The sequence below is a fragment of the Equus przewalskii genome, chromosome 10 (genome assembly GCF_037783145.1).
Source record: "Equus przewalskii isolate Varuska chromosome 10, EquPr2, whole genome shotgun sequence".
Classification (NCBI taxonomy): Eukaryota; Metazoa; Chordata; class Mammalia; order Perissodactyla; family Equidae; genus Equus; species Equus przewalskii.
This window is the reverse complement of record NC_091840.1, coordinates 18154990-18174515: the sequence shown is the minus strand read 5'-3', so window position 1 is coordinate 18174515 and position 19526 is coordinate 18154990.

Sequence of the window (19526 nt, the reverse complement as noted above, 5' to 3'; positions counted from 1 at the left end):
TTTTCCTTTTTTAATATGACTTCTAGAAATTTAAAATTAAATGCGTGGCTCACATTTGTAGCTTGTGCTCCGATCCTGTTGGACGGCACTGGCCTAGAGCAGACCCTTCAGCAGAGACGGCAGGCTCTTGAGGGCAGACAGCTGACCTGGGTGGTCCTTCCTCCACCCAACTCACCCCCTCCAAGCCTGACATCCCGGCGCTGGCACATGCTGATGCATAAACTGGGTCCCCAGTTCTCCACACTGAATTGCCCCTCCATGTGGGCTCCTCTGAGGTCCTCTGGATCCAAGCATCTCGGTGTAGAGTATGAGGGCAATCAAATCAGACTTTCTGTTGGAGGTAATGGGGCTCCAGGGCCAGGACTGGGAAGAGGCAAGCCTGGTGCCAAGGGCACAAAATTTAAGGAGGCACTCCCTCTCAGGGTGGTGCAGGTGCTCACCTATGAACCTCACGTGCTGCTCGCCCTGGTCCCAGCCCTGTCAGGCTCCAAGGTGGTTCCTCCAGGAGGACCCAGGCAAGAGCCACCTCTCCACAGAGGTCCACAGCTGAACTCACCACAGTCCCAGGGTGGTCCTAATAGCCCCTGCCTCCCATGGGCAAGACCCCACACAACATCCACCGAGCCAGCCCCAATAAGCCAGATCCAGCCCTGGGTCCTCCGCAGCCAGGGCCTCCTCATCCTACTTTCAGCGCCTCCAGGAGACAAGCGACATTAATGGTGATCATTTTGCAGCTTTGAAAGGGAAGCGCCCAAGACCCTGAGGCCTGGGGCTGGAGGAGCCCTCTGAGGAGAGGGCCAGATGCAGGCATCCTCAGAGGCCCCATCCCGCTGCAGGCCATGGGCCAACATGTCCCAACACTGACAGGCTTCCTTGCACAAGCCAGACCTCACAGAGTGAGGGGGGCGAGTGAGGAGGGAGAGAAGGAGGCTCCACAGGAGGGTCGAAGGCTCATCCATCAAGAACCGTCAAACAGCGGGGCCACAGGCCTGCCTGAACGTTTGGCTTTTTAAAGGGGACTTCTGCAGCTCCCCCACCCCCAAAACATTAGCCTCCTGGAATCAAGCACATTCCATTGGTGGGGGATTAGGGGGTCGGCACCCCAGACTGGCCCCCCGCCTGCTCACCCACAGTGCTGGGACTGAACTCCCCTACACCTGCTCCCCCCACCCCCAACTGGAGCTGCGGTTAAGGGGCCCAGGGCAAGACAGAAATTGGTGGGGCCTTTTTGTCTGCCCCTGCTTTTAACAAAATAACACTCAAATTGAGAGGCAATCTTTCCTATTTTTCCTTTTTTTAAATCAGGAGAGCTGGGTTGCAGTGGGGGGTCTCCAAAACCTTGTTTATGCTGAGAGCTGGGCCTGGAGAGTGGGAAGCATCCTCAGACAGGGGCAGAGGACCAGCAGTCCTCCCCACCAAGCCCCACACCTGCACCTGGCTCTCCCTCCTGAAACACCAGGGGTCAGTCAGCCTCAGGTGCCCTGAATGCTCCCAGCCACAGTCAGGCCCTTCTTGTCAGTGGGACAAGAGCACGGCCTTCCCTCCTGTCCTTCCCTCCTAAGAGATCCCCAACCAGGGGCTTGAAGTCCTGAGAACAGCAGAGCCAAGAAGAACCCCAGGCCTTGGCAGTTGCTCATCAGGCATCAGGCAGGCCTGTGTTTGAATCCTAGCTCAGCCCCCTGCTGCCTGTTGACCTTGGCAGGCTACTTGAATTCTCTGAGTCCCATCCTTTAGTTGGCAAGTGCTCCTAGCATACTCCTGGTGTAGTGGAAAGTCATCTGTCCTTGCTATCAGAGAGACCTCGGTTGGGCCAGTGGCTGGCTGTGCATCCTTGGGTAAGTTACTTGACTACTCTGACCTTCATTTTCCTCATGAGGTTTTTGCAAGGATTAAATGAAATTGCATATTTGAAAGTACCTGGCACACCACATAGCAGGAGCTGCCGTCAAATGGAATTCGTCCTTCTATCTCCTGCCCTCCCACTTCACAATACAGCTGCCCTGGGTACCTTCACAATATAGCTCCGATCACTCCCATCACCTAACAGCAGGGTAGCCGTGGCACAGTTATATGCTGGTCTCCCAAGTGGTGTGTTCCAGGCAGGACCCTGTGACGGTGCCTAGTAAACACATGATGCTCAAGTGATTCTCTTATTTTTGTACCTTTGGGAGGTAGGGTTGCATATTAATTAAGAGCGTCAACTCTGTAGCCTGTGTTCAAATCCATGCTCTGCCACTTACTAGATGGGCAATCTCGGGCCAGTTGCTTAACTTCTCTGTGCCTCAACCTCCTCCTTGTTTGTAAAACGGACATAATGATAACACCTTCCTCATAGGGTTGTTGTGGGGTTTAAATAAGGTGATAATTATAAAGGGCACATGAGACACACTATAGACGTGTTTTGTTAAATGAAATTTCTTGACCACCTTCTCTGCCAGGGGATGCTCTCCATGTGCCTGCCTGCCCTGGTCCAGGCCTTCCGCAGTCCTGTACTATTAGTTCAGGGAAGTCTTTTTCTGACCCTGTGTCTATTTTCTTCTGGGAGAGGGGAGGGAGCCAAGCTCCAGAAGAGGCCGGGTGAAGGCCTCAGCTGTTCTCTGGTCCTTGCCCCCCACCCCACCCTGCACTGGTCAGAAGCCAGGGATCGCAGCTCTTTCCCCAGGCTGGCTTTCCCGGGAGTGGAGGCTGGGCTGGGTTGAGTGAGCTGCTCCTCACTGCTCAGGAAGGGACCGACAGGCAGGGAACGCATTTGTAACCGCCCAGTGGTCAGCACAAAGGTGGCTGCAGGAGGAGCTTCCTCTGCAGGAGGAAGGGAGAAGGTCAGCGGCCCACATCCGGCCCTGCCTGTTCCTCCCAGATGCTGTGGAAAGATGTCCTGGCCACTTCGTCATTGCTGGGCGGGGTCTTTCCTTCACACTGGGGCAAGTCCCTTGGAAGACCCCGGTCTACAGGGCTGGGCACACACTCACAGGCACAGAGTCCCCCTCCTACGCCCAGACACACAGTCCAAGGGCTGTGGGATGAAGCACCCAGTTATTGACTTGACTGTTTGCTTGACATTCCACTGGGCTCTCCCAGGCTGCAAGGTCCCACTGTGTGGATGCATAATGGCCTGTGGGGAGCGATGGCTTAGCTATCAGTGTTCATTGCCCAGAGGTCAAGGTCATGGGTCAATCCTTAGATAAGACCTTAGAAAGATGTCCTCCTCTTCCATAGCCATAGATGCCACCCTGCCCCAGGGCTTGCTGTCTCACACATGTGCAACATGTGCAAAGGGATCAGCTTATGACTCAGCAGAAGGATGAAACTGCCTTCTTGCTGCTGCCCTGTCTCGCTGGGGGTGGGTTATTCCAAGCGTTATCTTCACCTGGAAGCTTTGGATTCTGTGATGCAGGCTGTTTAAGAAGGTCACTAGGGCCACTGCAGTTCCCCTTTATCCAGCGTAGAAACTGAGGCTTTGGGACACGGGGAGACCTGTTCCAAAATCCCAGAGCTGGTTCCTTTGCAGCAGATGTGGACAGCTCCTGTGCTGTGTGTTGGGAGGTGGAGGCCCAGGGAGGGGTCCCCAAAGTGCATTATCTCCAAGGGAGAGGCAGAGTTTACAGGGAGCCCTGGGCAAAGGGCTCTTTCTGAGACCTTTGCTGGGAGGGTCTCAGTATTCCTGTTAGACGCAGGCAGAGCTCAGGCCTGTGTTAGGTGAAGGCTTCATCCAGTTCTTCTGAGTTTGGGACTTTATGCCTCTTCAGTCCACTTTGACCTTGATAGGATAAAATGAGAGAGGCGGGATGGGTTTACCAAGCCACTCCTGGGATGCAGGAAGAAACACAAAATGCTCGGCTCTTTCATCTGGTTGCCAACAGACACTGTGAGTAGAAGGTCCCCCTTCTTCCTGGTAAAGAGAACCCCAGTTCTGACGACATACCCATTCTCCCTGGGGAATGAATCTCCACCCTCAGCTCAGGGGTAAATCCAGGTGTGAGCATCCCTCTGCCCTGTTCAGAGGTTCATTTGAGCGTGGGCAAGATGAGCAGATGCTGGGACAAAGTTGCTGTGAGAGATGGTGAGCTCCATCCATCCATCTTTCCATCCATCCATCTTTCCATCCAACAATAAGCTGGGCTTCGTGTTGGGTGCTGGAGATCTGGAGGTGAGGAAGCCATGGTCATTACCTTCAAATTTTTCCAGTGAGGGAGACAGTATTGATTAGGATAGAAGTACCTGGGAGCCCTGCTTGAAATGGCTTAAACGACAAGGAAAACTTATCTCACATAGCAAGAAGGCCAGAGACAGGAGGCTCCAGAATTGGTCAATTCAGAGACTCAGTGGCATCACTGAGAACTCAGATTTTTTTCTACCTTTCTGCCTGACTAACCCCTAAATGCTTGCCAGCTCACCTCTTGGTGCCAAAATGGCTGCCGCACATCCGGGTTCTGCAGGCCAATACTGTAGATAGCTGAAGCGTAAGAGAAGCAGTTTCTTCTCGCATCCCTTTTTAAGAGAGAGGAGACCTTTCCCACTAGTCCCAGCAGAACTTGCCTTCCCCCCTCATTGACTAGCACTGCATCACCTGCCCACGTTCAAATGAACCTCTGAACAGGGAAGAGGGGGGCTCACACCTGGATTCACCCCGAGCTGGGGGTGGAGATCCCTTCTCCAGGGAGAATGGGCATGTCATCAGAACCGGGTTCTCTTCACCAAGAAGAAGGGGGAGCTGTCTACTCACAGTGTCTGTTGGCAACAAGATGAAAGAGCCGAGCATGTTGTGCTTCCTCCTGCGTCCCGGGAGTGGCTTGGTAAACCCATCCCTGCCTTTCTCAGTCCCCTGCTCTGTCTGTTTGTTTTTCGTTCCAGACTGACTGCTTGGCCACAAACTGCTCCATGTTTGTTGTTAAAACTTGGCCAAGTGAACACTTCCTGCCACAGCCTTCTCTCTATCTCAGTCTGTACACACACACAGACACACTCACACAATCTAGGTGTCCACTGAGTGACTGTGAACCCCACATCTGTATGAGGACAAAGCCTGTTTCAGTGCATTGCCCCCTCCCTGGTACAGACACCCCCATCTGTTTCTGACAAGGTTTGTACAAGTAAGCATCTGTGAGCCTCCGTTTCTTCAGAAACAATTTACAGCCAAAGAACAGGCTTGATGTACAGCAAAGCGAAAAACACCACCCAACCTCATGTGCTCCACGTGGCCTGACCAGAAGGAAGATGCTTCAAGGCAGCATCCAGGGAGGGAGGCTGCTTGTCCAGCTGGGTCCATAGTAGGTACCAGATGGAATCTTCGTGGTAAGAATTTTGCTCCAGCCAGCCAGAGGCAGTGTGTGCTGGCTGGGCGTTGTGGAGGGAACCAACCGACTTGTTGCAAATGACTCCCCCTCACTCCATTGCCATAAGCATGAGGAGACACCATACTGGACATATTCCCTGGGATTCTGCTGTTCCCTTCCAGTTCCCCCTCAGAAGAAGTCTAGGGAACCTTCCCGGGGCAGCCGACTGCACCAGGTACAAAATCCAAGTCCCTAATGCAGACCTCGCGTTCTGTGAGATAGGCCCCCGCCCGCCTCAGGGTCTCCCCTTCTCACTCCCCCGTGCCGCCCTGGCCTCCTTGCTGTTCTTTCAACGTGCCGGGCTTGTTCCCACGTCAGCTCCCTCCGCTTCAATGCCCTCCTCCTTTCTGAGCTCAGAAGCCAGTTTTTCAGAGTAACCTTCCTTGAACACCAATATAAGGAAGTCCCTTCCACCTTTATTTGTCTTAATTGCATTATAACTGATCAGAAGATACATCATTCATAGGTTTACTTCTTTATTCTCTACCTCCCCCTACTCGAATAGCAGCCCCATGAAGGCCAGACCCTGCACTGTCTTGGTCCCCACTGCATCCTAGAGCACAGCCTGGCCTGTACATGGTGTCTAATAATGAATGAATGAATGAATGAATGAATGGATCATATCTACAGCCCAGACCACTTTTCTGGGGTGAAATGAAAAAAAACAAAACATAAATCTGCTGCAAAAGTGTCTGACAGAGACTAGCTAGAATTGTAACCACCTCATCCTTCTGTGTCCCATGACGCTGAACACACAAGAGCGAGGTGACAGAGAGAAGTAGATGTAAGCCTCTCAGAAATGCTTCTCCTTATGCTTCACCGTCCTCAGCCTCTAAGGGTGACTGCACTTTGAGGGGCTGGAGAAGTAGGAAAGGATAGGAGGACGTTGTGAAGGAAGCATCTGTCATAGTAATGATGCCTACACACCCCAGGCACCATGCTGTGTATATAACATACGGACCATTGCGCCCATTTTGCGGATGAGGACTCTGAGTCTCGTGAAGGTTGAGGGCTTGTTCAACGTCCCTGAACTAGTAGAGGGTAGAGTTGGGGTTGTATTCTCATAGCTGGACTAGAAAGTCTGTGCTCTTTACTCCACTAGACCACCTCTCTACCTCTGGTGTGGCTCACTTTAAGAATTAAATGAGATACCAATCAAGTTACCTAATATAGTTTGCTAGCATTTTCTAAGTAACAGCTCTGTTGGGGTAGGACTCACATACAGTAAGGTTCACCCTTTCACAGGATACAGTTCAGTGTACAATTCACTGAGTTGTGCAACCACCACCACTATCTAATTTCAGAGCATTTTTGTCATCTGCCCTCAAAAACCCAAACCCATTAGGAATCAGTCCCATGCCCTCCTTTACCTAGTCATAGGCAACACTATTTTCCATCTCTATGGATTTCCTGTTCTGGACACTTCCTATGAATGGCATCCGACAGTATGTGGTGTTTTGTGACTGGCTTCTTTTATTCAGCATACTATGTTCGAGGCTCATCCGTGTGTGGCGTGCCTCAGTGCTTCATTCCTTTTCATGGCTGAGTACTATTCCAGCGGATGGATACCCCACACCTGTCATCCCTTCACCAGTTGGTGGACTCTGATTTGTTTCCACCTTTTCACTGTTATGAATAATGCTGTTATGAACATTCCTGTACAAAATTTTGGACGGACATATGTTTCAATTCTCTTGGGTAAATACCTAGGAGGGGAATTGCTGAGTCATGTGGTTATTCTCCGTCTAATACTTAGAGGAATTGCTGCAGTGTTTTCCAAAGCAGTTGCCCCACATTGTGTTCCCACCAGCAGCGTATGACGGTTCCGATGTGTGAGGGATGCTAGGTGCTGTCGTTACTACTGTGGAAATACACAGCTCTCTGGCTCTGTCGAGGCTGGCTCTATTAGACAAGGATCACCCCTAGAATCTGAGGTTCCACAAGGCAAGAAACCCCAGTGTGACTTTTATGTATGTTTGGTTGTCTCTCCCCTTCACCTGCCTCCTTACCTACCCTCCTCGCCCTAATCTCTAACTCTCCTCCAGCCCTGTCATCCCCACAGGTCTTGCCTGTGCCCTCCTCACACACAGTGGGGTGGCTGGAGGCCCCACTGAGCCAGAGAGGAGGCCGGTCCCGTGGGAGCAGCCATGGGCACAGGCTATGGCCAGAGTCGGAGGAGAGTGACTGAGTAGCTTGCTTCCTGAGAGACACTTGAACTTAGCAGTGGAAACCCTTGGGGTATAGGCCAAGGCCCCTCATGGGAGTTATTTTAAATGTACAACATTTTTTTATTGATATTGCTAAGATTTCAGTTATTAAGAGCTTGCGACTTTTTCTGTCGAGTTTTGTGACATTCTGAAGCTGTGTATCTGCTGGCTGGGGGAGGGTGGGGAAGTGAAAAGTCCTTTCTCACATTTTTCCATCAGATAGTAGTGTCCAAGGCTGCAAAGTGTGGAGAAATGCTGGCCCTCGGGTAGGTGGGATGGAGAGAGTATGATTTAGGGAGGCCCTGGCCCCAGTGACCCATCCCTGACAACGTTTTGCTCTGTCTCTGGGGGCATTAATGCTGTCTCCTCCAGGAAGCCCAATGATCCTACTCCCCAAAGTACTTCCAGGAAAAAGAGGAGACCGCATGAGGAAGCCATGCACTCCCTCCCTTGCTGAACAAGCCCCGTTCAGGGACGAATGCTGGGTGTGCAGGACCCCCCACGTGACACGTGACACCTCTTCTTTTCCTCTTTGGAAAGCACCCAGTGAGAGTCCAGGACCCAGGTAGGCGAAGAGGCCTTTGGTCCAGGCAGTGGAAGAAGCACCCCAGGGATCTCTGTGATATTCCCTCCCCGAGCAGAGTCAGTAAAGGAAACTATACCACACCCAGAGCCTATGTGAGGAAAGCCATTTGCTGAGTGTCGGCATGACCTTACTACAAAGTTCCTCAATCCAGTACGAGTCCAAGGATGAACTAGACATCAGCGACCCTGTGGCTCATCAAACTGGCTCAGGGTGACCCTGGAGTTCTAGTTTATGGCAGCCCTGGTTGGGCTTTTCTGGGGTTCTAGGTACCTGTGCCTTCTGGGTCTAGGTGGTTCCAGATGTCAACAGCACCAGAAGAATGTGGCCCTGGGTTTCCAGGTGAAGGTGGCCCTGGCTAACAGTAACCTCTGATTGTAGGCATCAGTGGCCCTGTTTATGACCCTTGGAGGCAGTGGCTCTAGACTTTGGTAGCCCTGGACAGTCTGGGTGCTGGTGATCCTGCGGCATTAGTGATGGAGGCCCTATGGTTCTAGGTGCTGGCAGCCTCTGGCACTAGGTGACCAATGAGTCTATGGGCATTGGCCAGAGCTGGTCAGAGAAGAAAGAAAGGGGCTAAGCCAGAACTGCCCCGTGCTCCTGAGGGGCAGCTCCCAAGCCTGTACGGTTAAGCCCTGGGCTGTATCCACCTCTGAGCCAAGCTATCTGGAAGCATTTCGTAAGGGACAGGCGCTGTGCACAAATTAGTTATTGTAAGTCACTGACGGGGCGGGGCTGGGGGATCCCAGCCAGCAGCCTCTGTACTGACCGGTGGCTGAACCCAGGCTGGGCTCCCTGCCCTGGAAGCAGGGCAATGCCTGGGGACGGATGGCCCCGTGTCCTCTCAGCCTGGCCTCTTGGGAGCCTAAGGCCACCTCCCAGTGGGCTCTGCTGAGGTGCAGGCAGGGGCTGCCGCTGAGGAAGGTGGGATCCAGCAGGTCTGGGCAGGTCTGCTCTGCTGAGGCTGGGCCCTCTCCCTGGTGGCTGGGGCACCCCAGATGGGGCAGGCAAGCACGTCCCGAGCACAGGCCCCTGCCCGGGAGGCCTGGCTAATGACCCCGTGCATTCCGGCCTGCATGGGCTGGGGAATTGGCTGAGGGCAGGCCCATTAGCTGGAATTCTCCCGATGCTCACACATCAGAGTGGAGGGGGGAGAAGTGAAAAGTTGAAAAAGAGCTAATTATCGCTTTTATCAGAGCGGGTGGGTTGATGGGTCCTGCCGGAGGGCAACTGGGGCTGCATTAAAGATTAAACGCCAGGTAGGGGGGAGCAGGGCTCGTCATTCCACAGGAGGGAGGCTAGCAGGCCGCCCTGTGGAGACCTGGTGGCAGGCGGCAGCCTTAGATCTGTCAGCCGAGCCCTGTGTCCCAGCGCCCACCATGGCCACATTCCACCCGGGGACCCCCGCGGCGCCCAGCGCTTCCGCCCACCACCGTGGGGAGGGCAGCTGAGGTCCACGTCTGCTCCCTCAAGGGATGAGGGGTCAGGGCAAGCCTAATTATCCAATTGGTAGGTTTCCTGGCACCTGTCTTAGAGGGACTTAAATGATTCCTGCACATCACCTGGTGACCTTACACGCAGAACCTACATTGGAGTTATAGGAGGCCTGGCAAGCACTCCGGGTCAGGGAGCCTGATCCTCCTGGTTATTACAGAGCAGGAGCCGAAGGCCCAGAGAAGGAAAGGGACTCGGTCAGTCACATTGCTGCGTGGTTAGTCCCATGAGGCTGTAAGTCCCTTGAGGATGGGGGCTGTATCTTCAATTCTCCTCTTTATACCTAAAGTATTGAGGTTAAAGGAACTGGGACAATCAGCTTAGAGTAATCAATGCTGGGGTGACTTCATTACGCCACTGCAACCCAACAGAGTTTTGGACACACTGGGTGTTCAATGAGCGTTTGTTGGTTGTACGGATGATAAAGAGGCAGCACCTAAGAAACGTGATGATCATCTGGAACATTCTCAAATCTTGGGAGCTAATTCACTGGCCATGAAGAATGGAAGTAGGTAAAAATCATGGTCTGAGTTACAGGACAAACCAAGGCACAGCGGGGAACAGGTTGCTGAGCACCACAGGCAGACGGACGGTAAGCCTGTGGTGTCAAGGCAGCTAGCTATGCCAACCCAGCTGTGCTAGTCTTCATTGTGTACGTCTCAACAAAGACGTCCAAGGCGTCTCCACCCCAGACAGACCCTGGAAGCATGATGTCCACCATCTGGCCCCACTAGGGACCCACAGGCTTGTCTGGCCTGCTCGACTCTTCTGAGGACCTGCCCTTGCCCAGGAGAATGAATTGGACCCCTTGCTTCTTTTCCTCTACCCAGCCTCTGGAAGCCAGAGCCTTTTCACTTTGATTTTTCTTCAGGCTTCCAACCTCAACTCAGAATTTGATGCTGTTCTCACCTCTCCCAGTGGTGAGAAATTTCCACAAACGGCATGCAGATAATAACGTGCCCAAGTCAAGGGGGCTTTGACCTTCCCAGCACTTCCTAGCATGTCCCACAAGGAGACATCCTCCACCCCCAAGTGATCTGGACTAGATTGGGCTAGCAGAGCCTCTGTAAATGGCTGGTGGAGGGAATAAATGAGTCTGAGCAAGGAGAGCTAAAAAGGATCTGGAGTTCATAAAGAACCACAAGCTGAAACTTTGCTGGCCACATGGATGTTCTGAGAGTCAAGTCAACACGAGGCTGGGTTGCTATGAAAGATTCGAAAGCAGCAACCTGCTCCTCACTATCAGGTGCTTCTTAAGAAAGTTCAGGTAGTCGTGGGCTGAACAACCCAGCATGCCGTAGTTCTTCAACAGAGCTGCTATCACAGTGCTAATCGATCCTTTGATTAATTGTATGAATGTTTGACTATCTACATCCTCCACTAAATTGTAAACTTCACGACAACTAGACTGTGTCTTTTTGTTCACCCTGAATCCCCGACACCTGACTTGGCACAGGTGTAGGACTGAATAAATATTTACTGAAGGAGTGAGGAGAGAAGAGAAGGAAGAAGGGAAGAAGGAAGGAAGAAGGGGAGGAACTTTCAGGAATTGAGGCGGATGAGAGCCAGGCCTTGTTCCCAGGGAGCTCTCGATCCGGTGAGGGAGGGAGAGACGGATGCTCAGTTGCCTACGACACAGGGCACTTAGCGCAAACGCAAAGGAGAACCCGTTTGACGGTGGGGGCTCGGAAGAGGCAGTGCTTCACTCTAGGGGGTGTCGGGAAGTTTTCTGCCGCTGAGCCTTTAAGGCTGGGGAGGAGTGAGTCAGGTGGACAAAGGGAGGACGGTCGTTCTCAGTGAGACTGGCACAAGCAAAGGCACGGAGGTGAGAAGATGTGGGCACATTCAGGGAGAGGTGAAGTGGCACAGTTGACTGGGGCACGGGGCACCTTGAGGGTCCTGGAGGTGTGGCTGGGATGGTGGCAAAGGCTGAGGAACACACCTATGGATAAAGAGCCAAGGTTTTCAAGCAGGGGTGTGACATGTCCAGCCACCAAGTGTAAAGGGAGGGACTTTGAAACTCTGAGGACTGGACTCTTTCACTAGAAAGAGAGACCATTTTGTTTAGAACCAAGAAAGCTGTGGGGTCCCCAAGGCTCCTGCACAAGGTGATCCTCTGGCCCGAGTGAGCAGAGCACAGAAAGGTTCTGGGACCCGGTGGCAGTGGTTGAGGACATTTCCAGCTGGAAGGCTGTTGGGCCTGGTGGAAAGGGAGACATTTCATGGTAATTTTCTCCCAGCGTTCTCTACAGGCCAACGGACATCCCCCGACTGAACTGATGGACCAGGACAGGAGAAGGTTTGAGGGGCCCAGACCAGATCTCCCACTTGGGTATCCATTGGAAGCCTCTCAGCTTTTGGGGCAGCATAGCTGGGAACTCTGCAGAGCATAGGGGTGAATGATGATTCTCGTCCATTGGAGAAACCAGTGTCCAGGGTCCCCACTCTGCACATCTGGGCCCTGAAGACCTTGGTTTGAGTTCTGTCTCGGTCATGTTCTACCTGTGACCTTGGCAAGGGGCTTCACCTCTCTGAGCCTCAGTTTCCTCATCTGTAAAAGGGGATGACAAGTCATGCCCTGCCTACCGTGTGGGCTATGGGGGGCTACTCCTCAACAAAGGAATAATAGCACGGAAGACACTTCGGAAACCAGAAAGCGCTACGCACAACAACACATAATACCCGAGTCACAAAGCAGGGAAGACCCAGACGTGGAATGTCAGGGTTCTGCACTGAGATCTGCTAGGGAATGGGACTAGCCAGAGAGACCCCGAGATTCTACAAGGGGCCCTCCTTCTGTCTCTCCTCGTCAGACGCTCTGCAACAAACTGAATTCAAATCCTGCTTTTCCCCTTCCCAGCTGTGTGCCCTTAGGCAAGCCACTTCATTTCTCTGCGCCTCAGTTTCCCACCTGTGAAGCAGTGACAGCAATGCCGACCTGGCGGGGGGAGGGGCTGTTGTGGGAATTAAGAGGAGGCCCCCCCGCCCCCCGAAAGGCCTGGCACACTGCTCACCAAAGTGCTTGTTTGTCTGTCTCCCTGCTCCTTGCACACTGCCCCCTTCCGTCCCCTTGCTCCCACTGTTGTCCCTTCCTGTGAGCCTCACCCAGGTTCCCTGAGGGCTCCCTGTGGCTGGTGAGATCCCTGGAGCTTGGGCCTAAGGAAGGCAGACTTGTGGCGAGGTCTGAGAAGGGCTGCGAAGAGAGGCCGCACCTATGGCCGAGGGAGCTGGACCCCAGCTCAAGGCCTGGGCCCAGTGGTTTTGCCAGGAGCCTCCCACTTGCAGAATTCCACCGTGGCGCTCCTCTCAGACTGAGTGCCCAAGACATGGCCCCCAGTGTGGCTCCATCTATCACGGGACACTGGGTGGGAGTCTACCCCAAGGCAATGGCGCTGAGATTCCAACACCTCCCTTCCCTGGTCTCCTGAGCACAGTGCAAGGAGGGGCCACTCCTCCTCGCCCCCATCCCCGACTCCAGGCCCATCTCTGAGCAGCAGGAATCCAGGAGAGCCCACCTGGGAACTCACAGACCCACATTCCTCCTCCCGAAGCTTCCTCCAGCTGGGCAGCCCTTGGCCCTCGTGGAGCACTTTAGGTAGAGCTGGGAAACCACAAAAATTTTAAGCTGAGATGAAGGAACGTAATGGACTCTAATCTGAACTGACAGCAGCATTATTAGGCAGCCAAGGGCTGCAGGAGCAGCGGGTAGCAGGGAGGGAAGGAGAGAGAGGAGGAGGAACGGGGGACAGAGAGACACAGAGCAGACATGGGAGTGAGGCAGGGCCTCGGGGATGGAGGCTCAGGCAGGCCCAGAGTGGTGGAATGAGAGGGGCTGCCCAAGAGCCAGAGGGCCAGAGTCTTCTAACAATAGCAGCTAATGCTTGTTTAGAGCTGACGGTGTGCCAGACACTGTTCTGAGCGCTTGTAGGAACGAATGCAATCCTCACGGTGTAGATGTTAGTGTTACTATCTATCCCTATTTTATTGATGGCGCAGAGAGGTCCATCAGTAAAGAATGCTGATCAGGACTGCAAGGCTGGGGTCCGCTGCTCACAGAGGCCTTCCTCTGCTGTCTAAAGCTCAAAAGTCAATGGCCTGGCTCAGGACCGATGAGATGCAACTACCACATTCAGGGCTGTGTGGGACCCCTCCCTGCAGGGTCTGGAAGGGAAGAAAGGATGTACATTCATAATCACCCCACAGGCATGGATGATGGGGCCAGGTGAGTGCCAGAGAGAAGGAGGGCCAAGAACACAGAGGTCAGAGATCTTAAGCAGCTTTTCAGGAGTCAGAGATCAGAAGTCCGTTTAGCCAATCAGGGGCTGGAAGCCATGACCACTGACAGTTGGCTGGACCCTGCCAAGGCCATCATGAGGCTGTGGGTTAAGATGGGACTCCCACTTTCTTCCAAGAATGGAGAGAGAGGACCTGGCCGCCAGCACGGCTTCCCTGTGCCTCGCTAGCCCACAGCTCTCTGAGTCTGTGACTGTGGAGTCAGGACTACATGCTGAGCACCCCCCTCCTCCTGAGGGAAGCAGTTCCTGTCAGGCTAAGGCTGTCACACCCCAGAGGGCCTGATTCCGGAAGGCCTCTAAATGGGCCACGCACCCCCACCCTATCCTGCATCCAGACGTAGCCAACTCCGACGGTCCAGCCTCCCTGGAAATCAGATTTTCAGAATGTAATTGATGTCACCATGCATCCTAAGTCTAGGACTCAAATAAGGTTTTAGTCGTGCTTGGTGGGCTCTGCCAAGTTGGAGGAAATGGCCCTCTTCCTGCTGCGAGGCAGGGCTGAGCAGGCAAGCAGAGAAGAGTTGAGACCCGGGAGCTCTGCTTTAAGGCCAGAAAGTGGCTGAGAGGCCATCTGGGGTCAAAGCCTGACCATGTGACCTCATGAATGTGACCTCATGAAGGTTACTTAGCCTCTGCATGCCTCGGCTTCCTCATCTGTATGATGGGGAGTAATTACGGTACCCGCTCCCCGCAGGGTGGCTGTGAGGAGAGGAGTTAATCTACGCAAGGCATCTGTGCAGCACTGGGCGCGTCGTGAGTGCTCACAGCACTGGGGTTCACAGCCATGCCATGCACAGCCTTGGGCCCGGGGTGGGGAGGGCATTCTGTCCCTTCTCAGCACCGGGAGGTTTCTTGGTCTGTGCTATGAGATGAAACAACCTGGGCAGCTGTCCCTTGCATCAGAAGTCAGGGGCTGTTTTGGTCCTGTGTTTGAGGGGGAGCGGATTCTAGAAGAGCCAATGCCCCCCAGAACAGGGCAACCTCAGCTTAGGCCTCCTCTCTGCCTTCTTGTGCCTAGGGCTGGACCCGTGTAAACTATAAAATGCTGCAGCAGGGCCAGGAGTCCTGTCACCAAGGGACTCACAGAGGCCCAGGAATATATCACAGAGTCAGTGGCAACACGACTCTCCCAACCCCTGCCAATAACAGCAACTGTAACTGGGACATAATAATAGTAGTGGCTACTATACATGAAGCACATCCTGTGTGCCAGGCACTTTCTGGAGACAGCCTCTAATCCTCCCAGTGAGCCTGCCAGGCTGGGTTTATCACTTCACGCTGTAACCTTCCCACTAACACCTGTCTCCTCCTCCCCCTCCAACTCCTCACCTGGCCAAGGCCTCAGTAAGCCTCGGGCCAGGGCTGGGCGGCCACTCCTCTGGGGAACCTCCTCTCGCTTCCCCTGGGCCAGGTCTGCACCAACCCTGCAGGGTTCCCCCCATAAGCACCCCGTACTTGCCCCCTGTTAGCACTCATCACACTTAATTTTTATTCCGTTTTTTATTTTATTTATTTTTGGCGGGGGGGGTGTTAAGTAATGCTTTCACATGGTTCATAATCTGAAAGCAACAACAGGTAATACAGTGACATCTTCCCGCTCTTGCACCCGGGTGCCCCAGCCGCGGGTCCAGCAGCCCCGGGCGGCCAGGGCTGTCAGTTCCATCTCGCTGAGTGGTGATGACTTGTTTATCTGTCTTCTGTCCTGTAGGAGCAGGGACAGTGCCTGCCTCGTTAACTGCTTCATCCCCAGGGCCTGGTAAGGTGCCTGGCTCACAGGAGGAGTACTGTGTATGTAATGTCTGTCTGTCTCTCTGCCTGTCTGTCTATCAAGGGATATCTATATAGAGGTTTTGTTGTTGCTTGTTTGTTTATGTTAATGACTGAGGCTCAGAGAAGAAAAGCAACTTGCCTGCTTGACTCTAACTCCCAAGACAGTGCTCACCCCACGACTCTGTTTATCTGACTTTTAAAGACCGCCTGTCCCTTCTTCTAGGACATTTGCCCATTCTCTGTGAAATGGATCCTCATTTCATCTTTTTAAGTTTAATTTTTAATTGGCACATAAATAGGACCCCTCACTAAATTATCACAAAGCAGAGAGCCGTGTACCAGGAACTAGACAGGCCCCACACTGCACAGGTCCCCTGTGCCTGCTTGATCCTGACCCCGCTGTTGTGTTTAGGATGTGATTGCTGCTGCTGCTGCTGCTCAGCTTGGGCCTCAGTTTTCTCCATCTGTAAAATGGGAAGAGGCCCATTAAGTCTCAATGGATCTTTGATGTTTTCTCTATTTTCACCCTTCCATCTGCTACTGCTTTCTGCCAGCACCAAAATGAAACGAGAGCTGTGGGAGCCTTTTGCTCAAAGCTGACGCTGGATACCAACGCAATGAGTGCATGAGGGGGGTCAGACGGTTTTCTGTCTTGGGCTCTACACCAGCCAATCTGGCCATGCCCCTAGCTCTGGCCAGGCCAGGGGGCAAGCACACACAGCTGTGGGTCCTCTGAAGAGCTGGAGGGAGAGTTAGGAGGGAGAACTTCATCCCTGGGAAGCAGGTGGAGCTGCGAGCACCACCCTGGGTGGGTGGGTGCGTTGGCCCCTGCAGCATCTTTACAAGGAGACCAGCAGGCTGCTCTCCAGCTGGATTAGCTCGTTCCCTGCCCAGGGATGCAGAAAGCAGCCCTCATCTTGTGGGAGCTGCCGGATTAGGCTTCTGCATCGCCTTGTTCCTGGTTCTTGAGGCAGCCAGGCATTCTAGGAGTTGGGATGGGGAGGCAAGAGGGAGTGAGGGGAGAGAAAAGGAGGAGAGAAAAGGGCAGGGAGCATGGCAAGTGAGGAGCCAGCATGTCAGGGAGGGACGTGGTACCTGCTCAAACAGGAAGTCTGCTATGGTGGGATGCTGCTGGGGTGGGAAATGGGGATGGGGAAACAGCATGGAGAGCAAGATTCTTAAATTCATTTGTTCATTCATCCAATAAAACAAAGGGGGACAATTTTAAGAGATAATTGTTAATCAAGGTATGTGCAAAATGCTAAGAAAATGTAAAAGGGGGAGCAGATAACTATTTGGTGGGTTGCAAGAGTGGGGAAGTTAGGGGAGCAGGCAAATTTCACTGAAGGTATTTAGGCCAGAGCGTGAAGCAAGCAAAGGAGAAGCCAGCCCCCAAGTCCTCCCCAGCTCTGTGGCCCATCTCTTCCCAGACCTCCAAATTCCAGTCTGGCTGTTGCCCTCACTGGGTTTGAGTCCCAGCTCTGCCACATACTTGCTGTGTGACCTCAGGTAAGTGATCTAACCTCTCTGAGCCTCAGTTTGAGGTTCAAACATGAGAATGCATGAGAGGCACTTTGCAGGGTGCCTGGCACCTGTATAGAACATGTTCAAAACAGACTAAATCTGGATGTTGTCAGTCTCAGCAGCAATTTCACTTACCCAACTCTGGGCCTCTGTCTTTGGGCAAGAGAGGAAAGCTGAGGCTGTTCCCAGCATCCCCCATCTCTGGCCTCCAGCCCTTAGGGAAACATGAGAAGCAGAGCTTCAGAATCTACTGTGCACCCCCCACGCCCCCTAATCCTTCCTGAACTTGGGGGGGCTGGGGTGGGGGCGGCACTGCTGTAACACCTGCACGGCTCTGACATCTCCCGCCTCTGGGCAGAGAAAGCAATTTCAGAAATGACATGTTGCCAACAAGCAGAAATCAGCTTCTGAATTAAAATGTGTCGGCATCAGGTGACCCCGGGCTCGGAGGGCTGGCTGCACGAAGACAGCTCAGATTAGGGCCTGTCAGCCCCGGGAGGGGCTGTGCGGGAAGGGGTACGGGGACCCGGGGGCTACCGTTGGCCGCCCTGGACTTGTTCAGACAGAGGGGCAGGAATTCGGACGCTGGGTCAGGTTCTCCTGTGGCTCTGACCGGCCTCCACCTCTCAACTGTCCACTCTCCTTGGTGGGGGTGGGGCGGGGTGGGGAGGGTCCAGGCTCGGCTCCCCTGGGACAGCTCCAGCGTAAACACACTAATGGGCCTGAGAGAGCCGGGGAGGAATGTGGGCCCCACAGCCCCTGGGGACTCGAGGAGGGATGGGAGTAGAGGGGATAAGACACCCAAGAGGCAGTCTGCCTCAGCTGGCAGGTATGCAAGGAGGAGAGAGAGGGAGAGGGAAGGAGAAAGAAGACAGGCAGGAGGCCCGAGGGAGAGGGAGGAAGATACCTCTGGCCACATCACAGGGATCCTTGCCATTCCGTGATGCTGCCTTTGCCCCGGTGCCCAGCCCTTTGCACAAGCCGCACCCTGCACTAGGGAAGAAGGGGCATGAAGGGGCTGTTTCCTTTCCAGCCCTGCTATGTATTGTGGGGCCTTGGGCATGGCAGGGACCCTCTCTGAGCTTTAGTTTCCTTCCCTATAAAATGGCGGTCAAGGTTGCACTCACCCCAGAGCTGCCCTGGTGGTTCAACAGATGATCCAAGGAAACGGGACCCAAGCTCCGTGCAGTCAGTGCCTTTCACAGCTCTTTGCACCTAGTGACCTCTTTCCTTGTCTCTCTCTTTGTCTGTGACCCCTCTGAGGGCCAGGCCTAGGTCTCATAACCCTGGCACCCGGCACATGCCCAGTGCACTGTGGGCAGCTAGTTAGTGTCTGCTGAGTGAGCGGTTCCATGAAGGGACACCGGGTGACAGATGCATGGAGCAGAGTGGGAAATAAACTGGGAGGGTCGAGGGAGGCAGAGGCGCCCACCCTGCCAGGCTCTCTGCAGAACATCCTCACCCCAATCACAGGTAGTCCATCTGGTCCTTGACAGCCTCTCTTCTAGAGCAGGGCTCAGCAGGTTATGCTTGCTGGCTGGACAGGAATCACATTTTCCCAGTGGAAGTCGGACCTACAGGACCCTTCCACGAGTCTTCAGGAGTCAGTGGGGCAGAGTGATCAACCTTGGGCCTACCATAGGAGCTCCAGGACAGGGGGTCACCACAGTCGTGCTCCTCAGAGCTGGGAACCCAGCAAGGACAACAGCAGGGCTGGCCGGGGTGGGGGGTCCTCCCAGGCAACAGAGAGGGAGGCGTTGGCACTGCCAGGCCTCTAAGGTGGGAGGTGGGTGGGGAGGCAGGAGCAGGGCTGCTCCATGATTTCAAGAGAGGAAATCTCCCCGACAACTGCTGCTCTGAATGCCTTCCCCACCTGCTACAAGAATTCTCCTGGGAGAGGGCACGGCTTCTCACCTCCTTCTCAGAGCTAAGTCATTAGAGAAGAAACCTAGGAATGTGAGAAGATTCCAGAGAGCAGTGGGTGTGAGATCAGGCATGAGAGCAGCCTGAATTTGAATCCCGGCTCTGCCACTCACTTGGCAAATAATTTAAGCTCCCTGAACCTCAGTTTCCTCATCTGTAAAATGGGAGTAACTATTCTTATCCTTAGGGTGATTGTGAAGATTAAAAGGAATATCATGAGGGTCAGGGAGAAGGGAAAGCTCTTTTTTATAGAAGAATGCCAACTAAAAAGTAGGCAAGGAATGATGGAATTAGAAAATCCCCATTAGCAATTGATTTGGGCAAGGATCGCCAATGAAGGCTGAAACTGTCAGGTAAATGTTATTGGCCAAGAGGATATTCACACAGTCTCAAAGCA